Here is a 13,158-nt window from a genome sequence, read left to right as displayed (position 1 = left end):
CTTGCTCAGGCTACACTGTAGTCGGGTAAGGGGTGTCACAGTGTATGTTGAATTAAACTTTGAGAATTAAGGTTATAATATGTGCATGGAGCACTTGTGTATTCTACCCAAATTGACATAATTGAGTTATGATTAATGAGTATTAGAAGTGCCATGTATGCTTATTTGGAGTTTGGAAGAAGGAGGAGATGGAAATTGGGAATGCTTATTGCTTGCAGATTGAGTTTGTTGAAAATAGAATATAAATTAGGCCATAACTGACCTTGTGTGACCCCAATTGGTATGAAGCTAATTGGAGGTAAAATTAGACATATAATGAACTAACTTTCATGGAGAAGCCTTACTAAAAATCTATCTAAAAAGTGACTCAAAAAGTGACCTAATCCGGAATAGGTAACTTGGCAAATCCAGAATTTGACTATATGAACAATAGCTAGTATTTTGGCCATAACTCACTCAAAACAGGTCCAAATGACCTGAAATTTAGTTCATTGGAAAGCTTAGACATAGGGCTACAACTTTGGTAGAGACCACCAAGCCCAGAAATGCCATTAAGCAAGTCAAATTGATTGCCTAAGTTGGATTATAAAAACTGGCTGAATTAACTTTGACTTAAAAATGATCTAATAGTGCAATATAAGTACAACTTGACCAGCTATAGTAAAATGGCCATATCTTGGTCTACACAACTCCAAATGACCTGAAATTTATACCGATGGAAAGCTTAGACATAGGGCTACAACTTTGATGAAGATTATAGAACCCAAAAATGCCATTTACTAAGTCAAATAGCTTGCACAAGTTGAGGTATCAAAACTGTCTAGAACCATTGCAACCCAGAATTTGACTATATGAACAGTAGTCACTCATTTGATCATAACTCATTCAAAACAGGTCCAAATGACCTGAAATTTATATCAATAGAAAAATTAGACATAGTGCTACAACTCTTATGAAGACACCAAAGCCCAGAAATGACCAGAACTAAATCAAATTGATTGCCCAAGTTAGGATACCAAATCTGCCAGAATTGAACTTGACCTAAAAATGACCTAAAGTTGTATTGAAAATGCAATCTGTCCAGCTTTAGTAAATTGACCATATCTTGGTCTATACAACTCAGAATGACCTAAAATCTATGCCAAAAGTTCAATAAGACATAAAGCTATAAATTTTCTTTTTTGACCAGAAGTTAAAAACCAATGGAGACAGGGCATTTAGCTAGATCAATCTAGCATACTAAAACTGAAAAATTGACAATAATATGCAATGAAGCCTAGAAATAATTTGGCAATAAATGCCAACTTGTGAGAATTGTAAATTGCACTATACTGGCAGCATATTGAAATGCGAATTGTGACATGTTGATACTAGAATCAACCTATCCATGATGTATAAAAAGGTCAACATGTTCGTTGACTAATGAAAGGCATAAAGACGTATAAATCCTAAGAATAAAGAATTAAATATGTAACCTTGTAATATGCCCTAGTTTGCCTAGTTGACTAGTTTGGATAGGTTGGCATGCCAATAGGTTCTGACAGCTGTTCTGTAAATGGGTTTACGTCATATTGTGTTTTATGGCTTATTATGCCATACTATGATTTTAATAGCCTATGGCTATACGAATTGTGTTATTATACTCGGCTTAATGCCTGATTGATTATATGGCTTTTTAGCCCCATTGTTTGCATACCGAGAGATACTTTGTGACCGATGGTGTGACAGCCCGAGGTACTAGGTGCCCAGTGCTAGTTTATCCATTATTTACACACCGGGAGATACTTTGTGACCAATGGTATGACCGCCCTAGGTACTAGGTACCCAGAACTAGTATATCCGTTTATCCAGTCTGGTCAGTGTATGGGCTACACGGGCAGTCAATTAAAACATTATTTCATTCAGGCAGTTAAGTTAAGTACAAGGAAATTTCAGTCAATTAAATTAAGTATTGAATGAAATGAGTAAAAGAGATTAGCAATAGAAACATAACAAAAATATAATTTGCAGAACCATAAAGACTTAAAATATAATACAGCTAGAATAATTTGTATACTGGGTATTATTATGGAAAGGTTATAAACTTAGCACTTCCAAAGAGGATCAAACTAGTATATAAGATAGTTGATACTAAAAATACCATACCAAATTAAATTGATTCCTGAGTATCTGAATTACGATTTATTTCTTTCTTTATTTGTATATATATTATTTCATTGTTATATTATTGTAACACTAAGCAGAAATGCTTAGCGCGATAGAATTGTTTCATCGCGTAGGTATTGAAGGTAAAACCAGTAGACAATTGACTGAGATTTTTAGAGTCCAGATTTGCAGAAGTGTCAGAATTCAAAGTTGTCACCTCCTCAGCAATGCATCTAGATAGGGCTCACATTAAGCATACTATGTATTTTGTATATCTTAATTATTTCTTATGTTGTAATTAAAATTAAGAAATTGTATTGAATACGTATATGATGTAATCAATTTGCATAATATGTAGACTGTGATTTTATGTAATTAGTTGACAAATTATGTAAGATAATGAAATATAAGAATTCTGATATATGAGTTAAGTATCTGATCATGATGATTCTGATTGAGATTGAGTATGAGAAATTTTGAGACTGATTCTGAGTTGTGAATTTGAGTATATATATTGAAATTGTTTTTGGCAGGTTCAGAAGAACTGTTAGTCCAAATTACAGTCGGCACTCTTGTCACACTCGACCCTTCCGCAAAGCATAACATAATACCTAATGAATTATCAACTTCGTCTACTAATAACCCATTAAATACACTACAAGGGATTTTAAACCTTTTCTTACTTATTTTTATAGTGGTGAGCACTATTTACAGGTATTAAAAATTTTTTTAACTGAAGTGAAACCAAATAACACATTTGAAGAAATAATAATTTCTGTAAAAATTTTGCCAGAGTGCCATCTATATTTTGAATAAAATAGTTCTTCAAAAACCTGTAAAAAAGCACTTCCTATATTTTGTTCAATCCCCAAACTCCAATATTTAATCAACACAATAAGTTTCTCAACACTTGGCAACACAAATCCACAATAATTTTTTCAGTGTTTTCAAAACTGAGATAAAAGAAATATATTACAAATTTTACAAGCCAAAATAATTTACAAATTTAGTTTACAACTTTAATGTACAATTTTAATTTACAACTGCTCAAAACCAAGAACAATATATACATACAGTGAAAATACATTACAATACAAAATGTAAAATATGGTATACTCAATATACCCGATGATCTCTCAGTGTAGCACTAGCACCTTAATCACGCCTGTCGGTTGTCTACTGCGCGACAATGAAAAGCTATCGCTGAGCCAATGTCTCAGTGGTGCACAACATTAACCAAATACAACTTTAAATCACAAATCATAAGTCATATAAATAGTGGATACTTAAAACCATAGTTAAATTCAAAGACAGTGAATGTCATAAAGAATTTAAACTCCATTTCACAATATCACAATAAATATAAATAAATCACACACACACACACACAGCTTAATCATGTTGCTAAAGTTCAATTCATCCCAAAAGCCGATGGCTAGTGAGGAATTCAATTCATCCCAAAAGCCGATGGCTAGTGAGGAATAACATAGCTAGCTAGCAATAATATGAGTACTCATTCTATTCGTCCTCAACAGGCACACACCTCAACACTTCAGCTAGAGAGGGAATTCAAAGTCAATTCATCCCACTAGACAAGCTAGCCAAGAATTCAATCAATATATATGATAGTTGTGGTTTCAAACCATTTACAATGTTTTTCAAGCAATAAGTATCCATTAAATATCATTAAGACAATTTTTCACAATTTAAACAATAATAGACAATTTGTCATAATTCATTTCAATTGAAAATTCAAAAGAAGTAATTGTTGTACATAAACCTCTGATAAATGTCTCTTGGCTGTGACTCATTGTTTTCTTCCCTTTTCCTAAGTCTTTGCTAACTGAAACACACAATTTGAAGTGTTTCAGTACTCATTTAAACTGTCTCTAAGAATAAAGCTTAATAATTAACTTATTGAATTCTATTATTTCCTTAGTCAACCTAAGATGTTGACCCTCGATGCACTCTAGGTGAATTAGGTTTTAATGTTACCAATATGTCACATTTGTAGCCTTTTAGTATTGGTACATGTTACCAAATTTATTTCCAAGTATGTTGCATTTTATTGCAATTTGCCGGATTTCGGTATACTAATTTGACCTAACCAGATGACCTAGTTCCCTCAGTTTTTGGGTTTCGATCAAAACTACAAACTTGTAGATCTATGTCTTATTGCATGTGGGGCAAAATTTCAGGTCATTCTGACTTGTGTAGACCAAGATATGGTCAATTTACCAATGCTAGACAGAATGCACCAAAATGGTAACTTTAGGTCATTTTTAGGTCACTTTTGGTTTGACCAGTTTTTGTACCTGAATTGTGCAAGCTATTTGGCTTGGTTCTGGCCATTTCTGAGCTTTGGTGTCTTCATAAGAATTGTAGATATATGTCTCAACTATTCATGGTAAAAATTTCAGGACAATTGGACCTGTTTTGAGTGAGTTATGGCCAAAATACTAACTGCTGCCCAAATGGGCAATTTTCAGGTTTTCAAAGCACTAATCCGGATTTGGTTATTTTTCAAGTCACCTTCTAGGCAGAATTTTGGTAAGCTTCCTTCATGAAATTTGGCACATTTTGTGCCTAGTTTCACCTCCGATTGGTCTTATACCAATTGGAGCCACACACTTAAGGTTCTAAGCCAAAACATACACTGCCCTATTACAATTTGTTCATCATTTACCAATTACACATCCTATGCTTACCAAGTTCACTTTTTCATGCCAATTCTGGTTTGTACCATAACATTAACACATTTAGCAACACATTTTTGGTCATTTTGGCAGCTTGTAACCACTCTCAACATACACACTATAGTACATAATTTTTCAAGTCCAATTACAACAATTAACCACAAGACATACCTCATTTACATGTCCAAATTCAAACCAATATACACATATCCAAATTCAAACAATTATTCATATCCACATGCTGCCATCCATGACAACATAATTCAATAATATTTTATGAACTCAAACACTTCAATCTTCTTCATGAGGCTACCACAAATTTACACATATCCATCAATTGCCATTTTGACATTTTAAGCTTCCAAATCATACCTTGCACATGGAATTCAAGTACAACACAATCAAACATTTAAATCATCATTCAAACTACTATTTACATGCAAGAATAAGCTATTCTTATTGAGGTTCCATGGCTGCCAAAATCTACATTTCCACTAACTCATCAAACTTCAAAAATCCTTCCACAATTCAACTACCCACAACACTCATTCAAAGTTTAATGAAACAAGAATTAGAAATACATACTTACCACTTTTGAAATTCTTCAAAACCTCACCAAAACTTAACTTTCTTGCTGTCTATCTACTGCCCAAGTTGTATAGACAAACTTTAGTGAAGAAATCAAGTGGAAAAGGAGCTCACTTCATGCTTGCATGGAGGTTAAGAAGCTTTGGCCATGGTTGGCCGTCCATGGAGGTTTTGAGAAATTTTTCAATTCGGCAAGGTGAGTGAGGTTGAAGAAGATGAGTGAAGTGGCTGTCCATTTTATGTTTAATGGTCCACTTTAGTGGTGTTAGTGGAGCACTAATAGGATTAAAATAATTTTAATGTTAAACTTTCATAATTTAGTTTTTATCCCCCATTTCTTTAACTATTCTTATAATGTGTCACAATTTTATTTTTCATGACATTTTCCAAGTGTAATATCATTTATTTTTAATGGACATTTAGGTCAAAAGACAACTCGGGGTGTCAAATGACCACAATGCCCCTGCTCGGATTGCATTTTCGATTTTTCGATAACACCGAGTTTTGTCATTTTCTCAATTTCTCATTTTTCTTTGTACTAATTAATTAAATTTTCTTTGATATTTTTAATGATATTTATACTTCAATAAGTCTTTAATTATGTCTTAAAAATATTTTTCAGGGTTCCCCGCGGTCCAGGGCTAGTCAATGGTCCACGCCGCAACTTCCCGGTTCGGTCACCCATCGCTATGGTTCTTGGCTCGTTTAACTTGGTTACATTTCATTGCTATTATTTTTTCTTTGTTTTTATTGTATTTTCTTTTCTTGTATTTCATTATTTTATGTCTTTTCACCCATATCTAAGTGTAGTTATAGGCATCCTAGCTGTCCGGACAACATTGGTCACCAGAACAGTAGAACGCACTACTGAACATAGGGGTGTTACAACTCTACCGGATTGTCGTTAAAATTTTTGAAATTTTCAAATTAGTTAAATTTTAATAAAAGTAAAAATAGCCTAAAACTTAGATAAAGTTTTTGAATAAATAAATCAAGAATTGTAATGAAATCAGATAAGATCAGGTGCTCTGACACTCCGTGTAACACACCTTGCTCGGCTACACTCTAGATAGGTGAGGGGGTGTTACAATACTTAAAACACATTAAAAAGAATTTAAAAAGTCAAAAATTGGAAAAAGAAAATATGCTTTTCTTCTCCTTTTTCCTTGGCCTAACCCATTCTCTCTCCTCCTTCCATTGTTTCTTCTTCATTTAACCTTGCTAATCCTTGATTTCTCACCCCAAAATCCATAAATTTCTTCACTGGAACTTGTCTTCTACCCTTACTAAGGTGTTTGGCTACCAAGAAAAGCCAAGAAAGTGAAGGATTGGGAAGTTGGGAACCTTGCTTCAAGAGGTTAGTGCCACTTTTCTTTATCTCTCCTTATATTCTTTGTTAGGACATTAAATTAAGTTAGGAATTGTAAAATTTGAACCAAATTATGCATGTTAGAGCACTTTCAAATTTTTGGCAGCCATGATGTAAGTTAGCGTTAGGTGAAATTTCAATTAAATTCAAGTGATTAGTGATGAACTTGATAAGTATATCCAACTTAGCATCTCAAATTGTGTATGTGAGAGTGAATTGGAACTTTGGAAATTAAGGTTGAGGCAAAAATTAGGGTTTTGCAAATTTGACGGTGAATTGATGTTCTAATGGTCAATTAGTGACCATTTGGCATAGTTTGACCATAAAGTGAAGTTTGTTGTGGCATTAGATTATGAATTGGTGTGCTACCCTTTTGTGCTAAAAATTCTAGACTTGAGTCCAGTGGGTTTGGGTAGCCATAACTTGGCTTGTGTAGTTTCAATTGGTATAAAGCCAATTGGAGGTGAAACTAGGGACATAATGCCACATTTTTTATGAAGAGTCCCTACCTAGAAAACTAAATTAAGATGAACTAAAATTTGCCTAAATCTGGGCAACCAAAATTCTGGACTTGGAAAATGACCAAATAAACAGTATTTGTTCAATTGGCCATAGCTTTGTGTAGAGAAATCCAAATGATCTGATTTTTAAACCCATGAAAAGCTTAGATAATGTAGAACAACTTTTATGGTGAATAGAAACCCAAATTATGACCATAACCAATTCAAATTATTAGCCAAAGTTAGGACACCAAAACTGCCAGAACTAATTTTATCTAGAAAATCTGGGAATGGACCAATCCGGCCAGTTATGGTAAAAATACCATAACTTAAGCTACAAAGCTCCAAATGGAGTGATTCAAAAAGAGAAGTAAAGTAGACACATTAAGGAACAACTTTGATGAAGAAGGTTTAGCTAAATTCTCACTGTAGATTGGTCTAATGGAATAGTAAACCTAAGTAACCAAATCTGAAAATTTGAAATAACTTCCAATGAGTTTTGAATTAAAATTGGCAACCCATGCCAATGTATGTAAAACCCAAAATGTGATATTTTAGTGCAATTTGAATTTTCCTACCTATTAATTATGAAAAAGTCGATAATTTTGCATGAATAGTCAGGTAAATAGTAACTACCAAACCTCAAATGCAAAGAATTAAACAATTAAATTTGTAATATGCTCTAGTATGCCTAGTATGACTGGTTTGGATGCCAATAGGGTTCCGATAGCAGTACTGCATATGGCTTCATGCCATTTCGTGATTTATGGCATATAGTGTCATTTTGTGATATTATGGCTTTTAGCCATTTTGATATACTTGATATACTTGGCCTTGTGCCCAATGGTTATTATGACTTATTAGCCGTTCTGTTGGATACCTGGTAGATACTTTGTGACTGATGTTGTGATGGCTCGAGGTACTTATTACCCAGTGTCAGTTTACCTGTTTATCCAGTCCATTCAATTGCTATCACATGGTGTTACATGTCACCCTGTGAAATGACCAAAATGCCCCTGTGTCTTAATTTTGAGTTCTCAATCCAAAATAATTATTTCTCTTCTTCTAATCAATTTATATCAGATATAAATTAATTAATTAATCTCTATTAATTAACTTCTCATTAATTAAATTCATATTTAAGCACTTTAAATATAAATTTAACTTATACTATACATCCAATAATCTAGATTTGATTTCAAGCCATGCTAGGAACTTTGCAATCTAATTGCAAACCAAACCTATTTAATTAATCAATTAAACTCTTTAATTAATTAATTAAATCATAATTAATTTGGTGATTACTTGTGTGTGTGTGTGACTTGCTAGGCTTATCACTAATTGGCAATGAGACATTATATGAACTCGGATAATATTATGAATAATTGTCAAAAATTTAGTCTGCATAAAATAATACTATGATTTCTGCATATTTAATTATTTTAGTTTATTTCTATTTTGTATTGGCACCACTAAGCTGTATTGCTTAGCACGTCACTTTTTGCCATGCATAGATACTAGAAACACAAATAGAGAGCCCAGCAGACCTCAGACTGGGTGAGATTTCAGATTCTGCATTGAGTTCGATGTCACCTCCACTACAGTGCATATTGGGTAGGACGCTCCATAAAAGATTTAATATTTTGTATTTTGTGTTAGATATTTATCTTATTATGTAAATTATGGACTTATGTAACTATTTGTAATTATGTAAATTAATGGAGTTTAGTATTTCATTTCTGAATGAGTACCATTTTGATTATGTATGAAATGTATGAATGAAGATTTGAGTTTAAAATATTGAAATAAGAATTTAAATTGAGAAAAGTTATACATATTTGAAATTATTGTTTAGATTTTTAACTGGTGAAAAGCGTCAAAATTATGAATAAATTAGGGGAAACTCCGTTAGTTTCTCCGGTCAATAAATTGACTCTGAATAAATAAAATAAAATGTAATTACTAAGAAATGAAATAAGATAAGTTAAGGTGCTCCAGCACCGAGTGTGACATGCATTGCTTGGCTATACTGTAGATGGGTAAGGGACACATTTGTCATTTATCATAGAGCTCTTCTATGATGAGCTCTGTCATCGGCCACTTATAAGGCACGATTGCAAGTGAGGTGTTGGTTTTCTTAGTTGAACTTCCCATCTCCACCTTCTGTATTCCTTCTGCAAGGGTGGTGAGCTTGGAGGATTTTGCACAGAAGATATGACCTCCTTCAGGGAAGTTACAAATGATGCCCCTCGAGCCTTCTAGTGAGGTTTCTTTTTCAAAAACTAAATAGGACTTATGTCAATGTCATAATATTGAGCTTCTACCGCATTAGAATGAGACATAAATAGCTTAGCATTCGCCCATACAACTTTTACATCATTTCCTTTCCAAAATAATAAAAACTAGCAAAGTGATGATGGAATACACCAGTTTGCATGTATCCAATCTCTCCCTAAAAGTGCTTGATAATTTGTAGTAAAATGTACTACAAAGAAAGCGGTAGTGGAAGACTTACTATCCTCATTTACCTCTACTGGCAAAACTCCTAGAGTCTTAGATATCCCCCTAGTGAATGCAGACATTGAGACATCAGTGGTGCTGACATCCTCCTCTGACGTCCCCAGTGCTAGGAACATTTTGAGTAGCATTATGTTTACTATTGACCCATTATTAATGAGTACCCTGGAGGTAGGTTGGCCATTAAGGTGAGCCATGATATATAGGAGTCGTAGATGTTTGGTCATCCTATTTGAAGGTTTGTCAATCACTATCTTCTTCGGCTCCTCTCTTTTAGTGCACTGGATGGTAACCCCATTACACACCTCAATATCTGAAGGATTTGTTGTTTCCTACATCTCCTTGAGTACCTCGACCACTACTTTCTGAAAAGTAGTAGGCAAAATCAAACAAGCAATATTATAGTCAATAGGTAGAGCTTTGCTTTTTTTCTTTTGAATGAGCACCTCCTCTGAACTTTTTATTGACTCTGAGTCTTCTATTACTTTTCTGTTGAACTTACTCCTTGGTAAGGGTTATTCTTTTTGCTCTTCTTTCTGTCTTCTTTTAATAGCCCTTTGCCTTTGAAGCCTCCTCTTTTGTGCACGGGTTAGCGATTATGGAAATTTAGGATGACATAATAATTGCCACTATTTGTTTGGTTTAACCAAGAGTAGTGCCATGAACCTAGGTTGACTAATATGAAACTTCACTATAGGTTCTATAGGTGTGACATGTTCAATCTTTCTGAGGAAATGACCTGATTGGTAGCTAGTTCCCCCGTTGCGTTTCTAGTAGGACCCTTTACATATTTCCTTTGAAAACCTTTCAGGTGGTGGATTAGAGTATGCCTGCCTCCTAGATGGCCCTCTAGGATTTCAAATAGAATCCCATATGTTGAGAACTTGTGACGCGAACCTTTATATCTTTTAACCACCTTGGTTTGAACTTATAATTTTCTCAGTTCATTGATGACTCCTTAGAGGTTCATAGTGGCTGTATTAATAGATGCCATCGGAGGAAATGGGTCTTCATCGATCAGAATGGACACTTTCTTCTCAGGGAATCTCACTACACCCTTCTTGAGGTGATCCTAGATCACTCCCTCAAGGGCCCAATAATTATTAGTGTTACGATTCCAGGAATCCTGATACTTACAAAAATCTCTCCCTCTCATCTCCTCCTTGGTTGGAAGCTTATGATTAGGAGGGAGATTAATTAACTTCTTTTTTAGTAAGAAATCAAATATCTCCTAAGTCTTACTGGTATCAAAAGCATATTAGGGAGGTATAGCTGAGGTTGTTTGAGTTTTCCTCTAATGAGCCATCATAGTTTAGGCACCTAAAACAAGACATACATAAGTACTGGTGGTAACCAAATTAGCCATACATAATGAGTTTATGATTATTTACCTCCTGATAATATGGACCCATAACCGTTCTCTTCCTATGTGATTCCTTCATTAGTAATTCTTCATACTCAGCAACTTTAACAGCCAATTCGTGGAAGTCTCTAACCTCCATTCCTTGGAACTTCTTCTAAAGTTTGATATTTAGCCTCTATTGAGCCATCATAACATATTCGATTTCAGGAAGAAAAAATTTGCACCCATTCATCTTCTTTTTAAACTGCACAATGAAAGCATCTGTCGACTCTCCACTCTTCTGGGTCATTTGGAAAGCTCAAGTACACATACCATAGGTTCAGCCCGAAAAAATTAAGTGTGGAACAACCTCTCTATCTCCTGCTAAGAAAAAATAGAATTTCTCGAAAGAGTTGAATATCAGGTGAAAGCGGCTCCAATAAGTGTATTGGAAATAGCCTTAATTTGTAACTGGCAAAGTTCTTATAATTTGTCAAATCTCCACATTGAATTGTGAATCTTGCTATATGCTTCCAAGTTGACTGTTATTCTCTCCTAAAAAAACATTAAACTTAGGAATATGATAACCTCTCGGGTATGGGTTCTCCCTATCAATAGCATTAGGATATGGTTTGTGGAACTCTGGATGGCCAACTCGTCTAAGGCTCGGCCCATACAGTTCTTGAACGACATTCTTAACTGCGTTCATGTTCACCTACAAAGCGATTGGGACTGTTGAAACTTGGACCATAGGTGCCAACACTTGAGGCACTGGTGCAGTTGTTTGTGACACCTGTGCCATGGGAATATTGGTTCCTTTGTGACTATTGCCCCTCAAGCTAAAGGTCACCTGGGGCGTAAGCACAATTGAGGCACTAGAGTAGTATGAGAACTTGCGATTGCCTTTGCATCATAAGTACTCGAATGCATTACATGATTAGTGCTTTCAATAATCTAGGCATAAGCACTTGCTTTGCCACTAGGATGGCTAACTTGCATCGATGCCCTGGATTGGCTTGCCACTTACTCATCTCTCCTGTGGGGTGGCTTGTACCTTTCTTCAATTTGAACTCGGCCTCCATTAGTATTGGCTTAACGAGTTCATGGCAAAGACTACCCTTTGATTTCATTGGTGCTCCTGGATGCCAAATCAAATTCCTCTAGCCTAGAAACCTAACCATCAAGAAGTAACACAAAAATTGGAATGTTATATTTCATATAAATAAATTTTCTCCAATTGATGATATTTCTCCACCCACAAATTGATGCCCTTTATCAAAGCATTTTGATGGTTGATGCTAGTTTTTCCATATCAAAAATGTTATTACTTGTTCCACCTTGCTTCTGGATTAGATCAGCAAGCAAGGTAAGGAAAACCTTTATTGCATCTAGAATCTGGACTTCTTCTCTTTGCAATGGTCACCTTCTGAAGCGTTCCACAATGAGTGGAACCTACACGTTTGGACAAATTGTAATAAGACTTCCCTTTGTGTCCTGAGATCCAGTGGTTTCTTTGCTTATGGTTTTCAGAGGTATGATATTGCCTGCAAAAAAAAAAAATTGTAGAATCTAAAATGAGACCTTGGTCTTATTGGGCGTGTCAAAAATTATTTGGTAGGGAAACAATTTGGCTGGCTAACAGCTTAGGAAATGCTGGCATACTAAATATTGAGTGTATCAACTGTGCGCTTTTTGATTTCTATTAAATGATTGCAGTAACTTGATTAAACTAAATGCAGTTTTATTAAAATCTCACTCAGATCAAACAGTAAAGTAAATGAAAATTTTATTGATTGCTGGAAAGTTGAGTACAACACTTGGAAATTAAATATAAGGCTTTAAAAATTAAAAAGATAAAATAATATGAATAGATTACTGGAGTATGTTGTTATTGTTGTTTGTTGAATTGGTTGGGACTTTGAATATTGTACTGCAAATTTTATTTATAGTCACAATGGAACATTTTAGAATTAGCACTACCTCTTGTTCACACATCCAAGC

The sequence above is a fragment of the Hevea brasiliensis genome, chromosome 2 (assembly GCF_030052815.1).
Source record: "Hevea brasiliensis isolate MT/VB/25A 57/8 chromosome 2, ASM3005281v1, whole genome shotgun sequence".
Lineage (NCBI taxonomy): Eukaryota > Viridiplantae > Streptophyta > Magnoliopsida > Malpighiales > Euphorbiaceae > Hevea > Hevea brasiliensis.
This window is presented reverse-complemented; position numbering follows the sequence as displayed.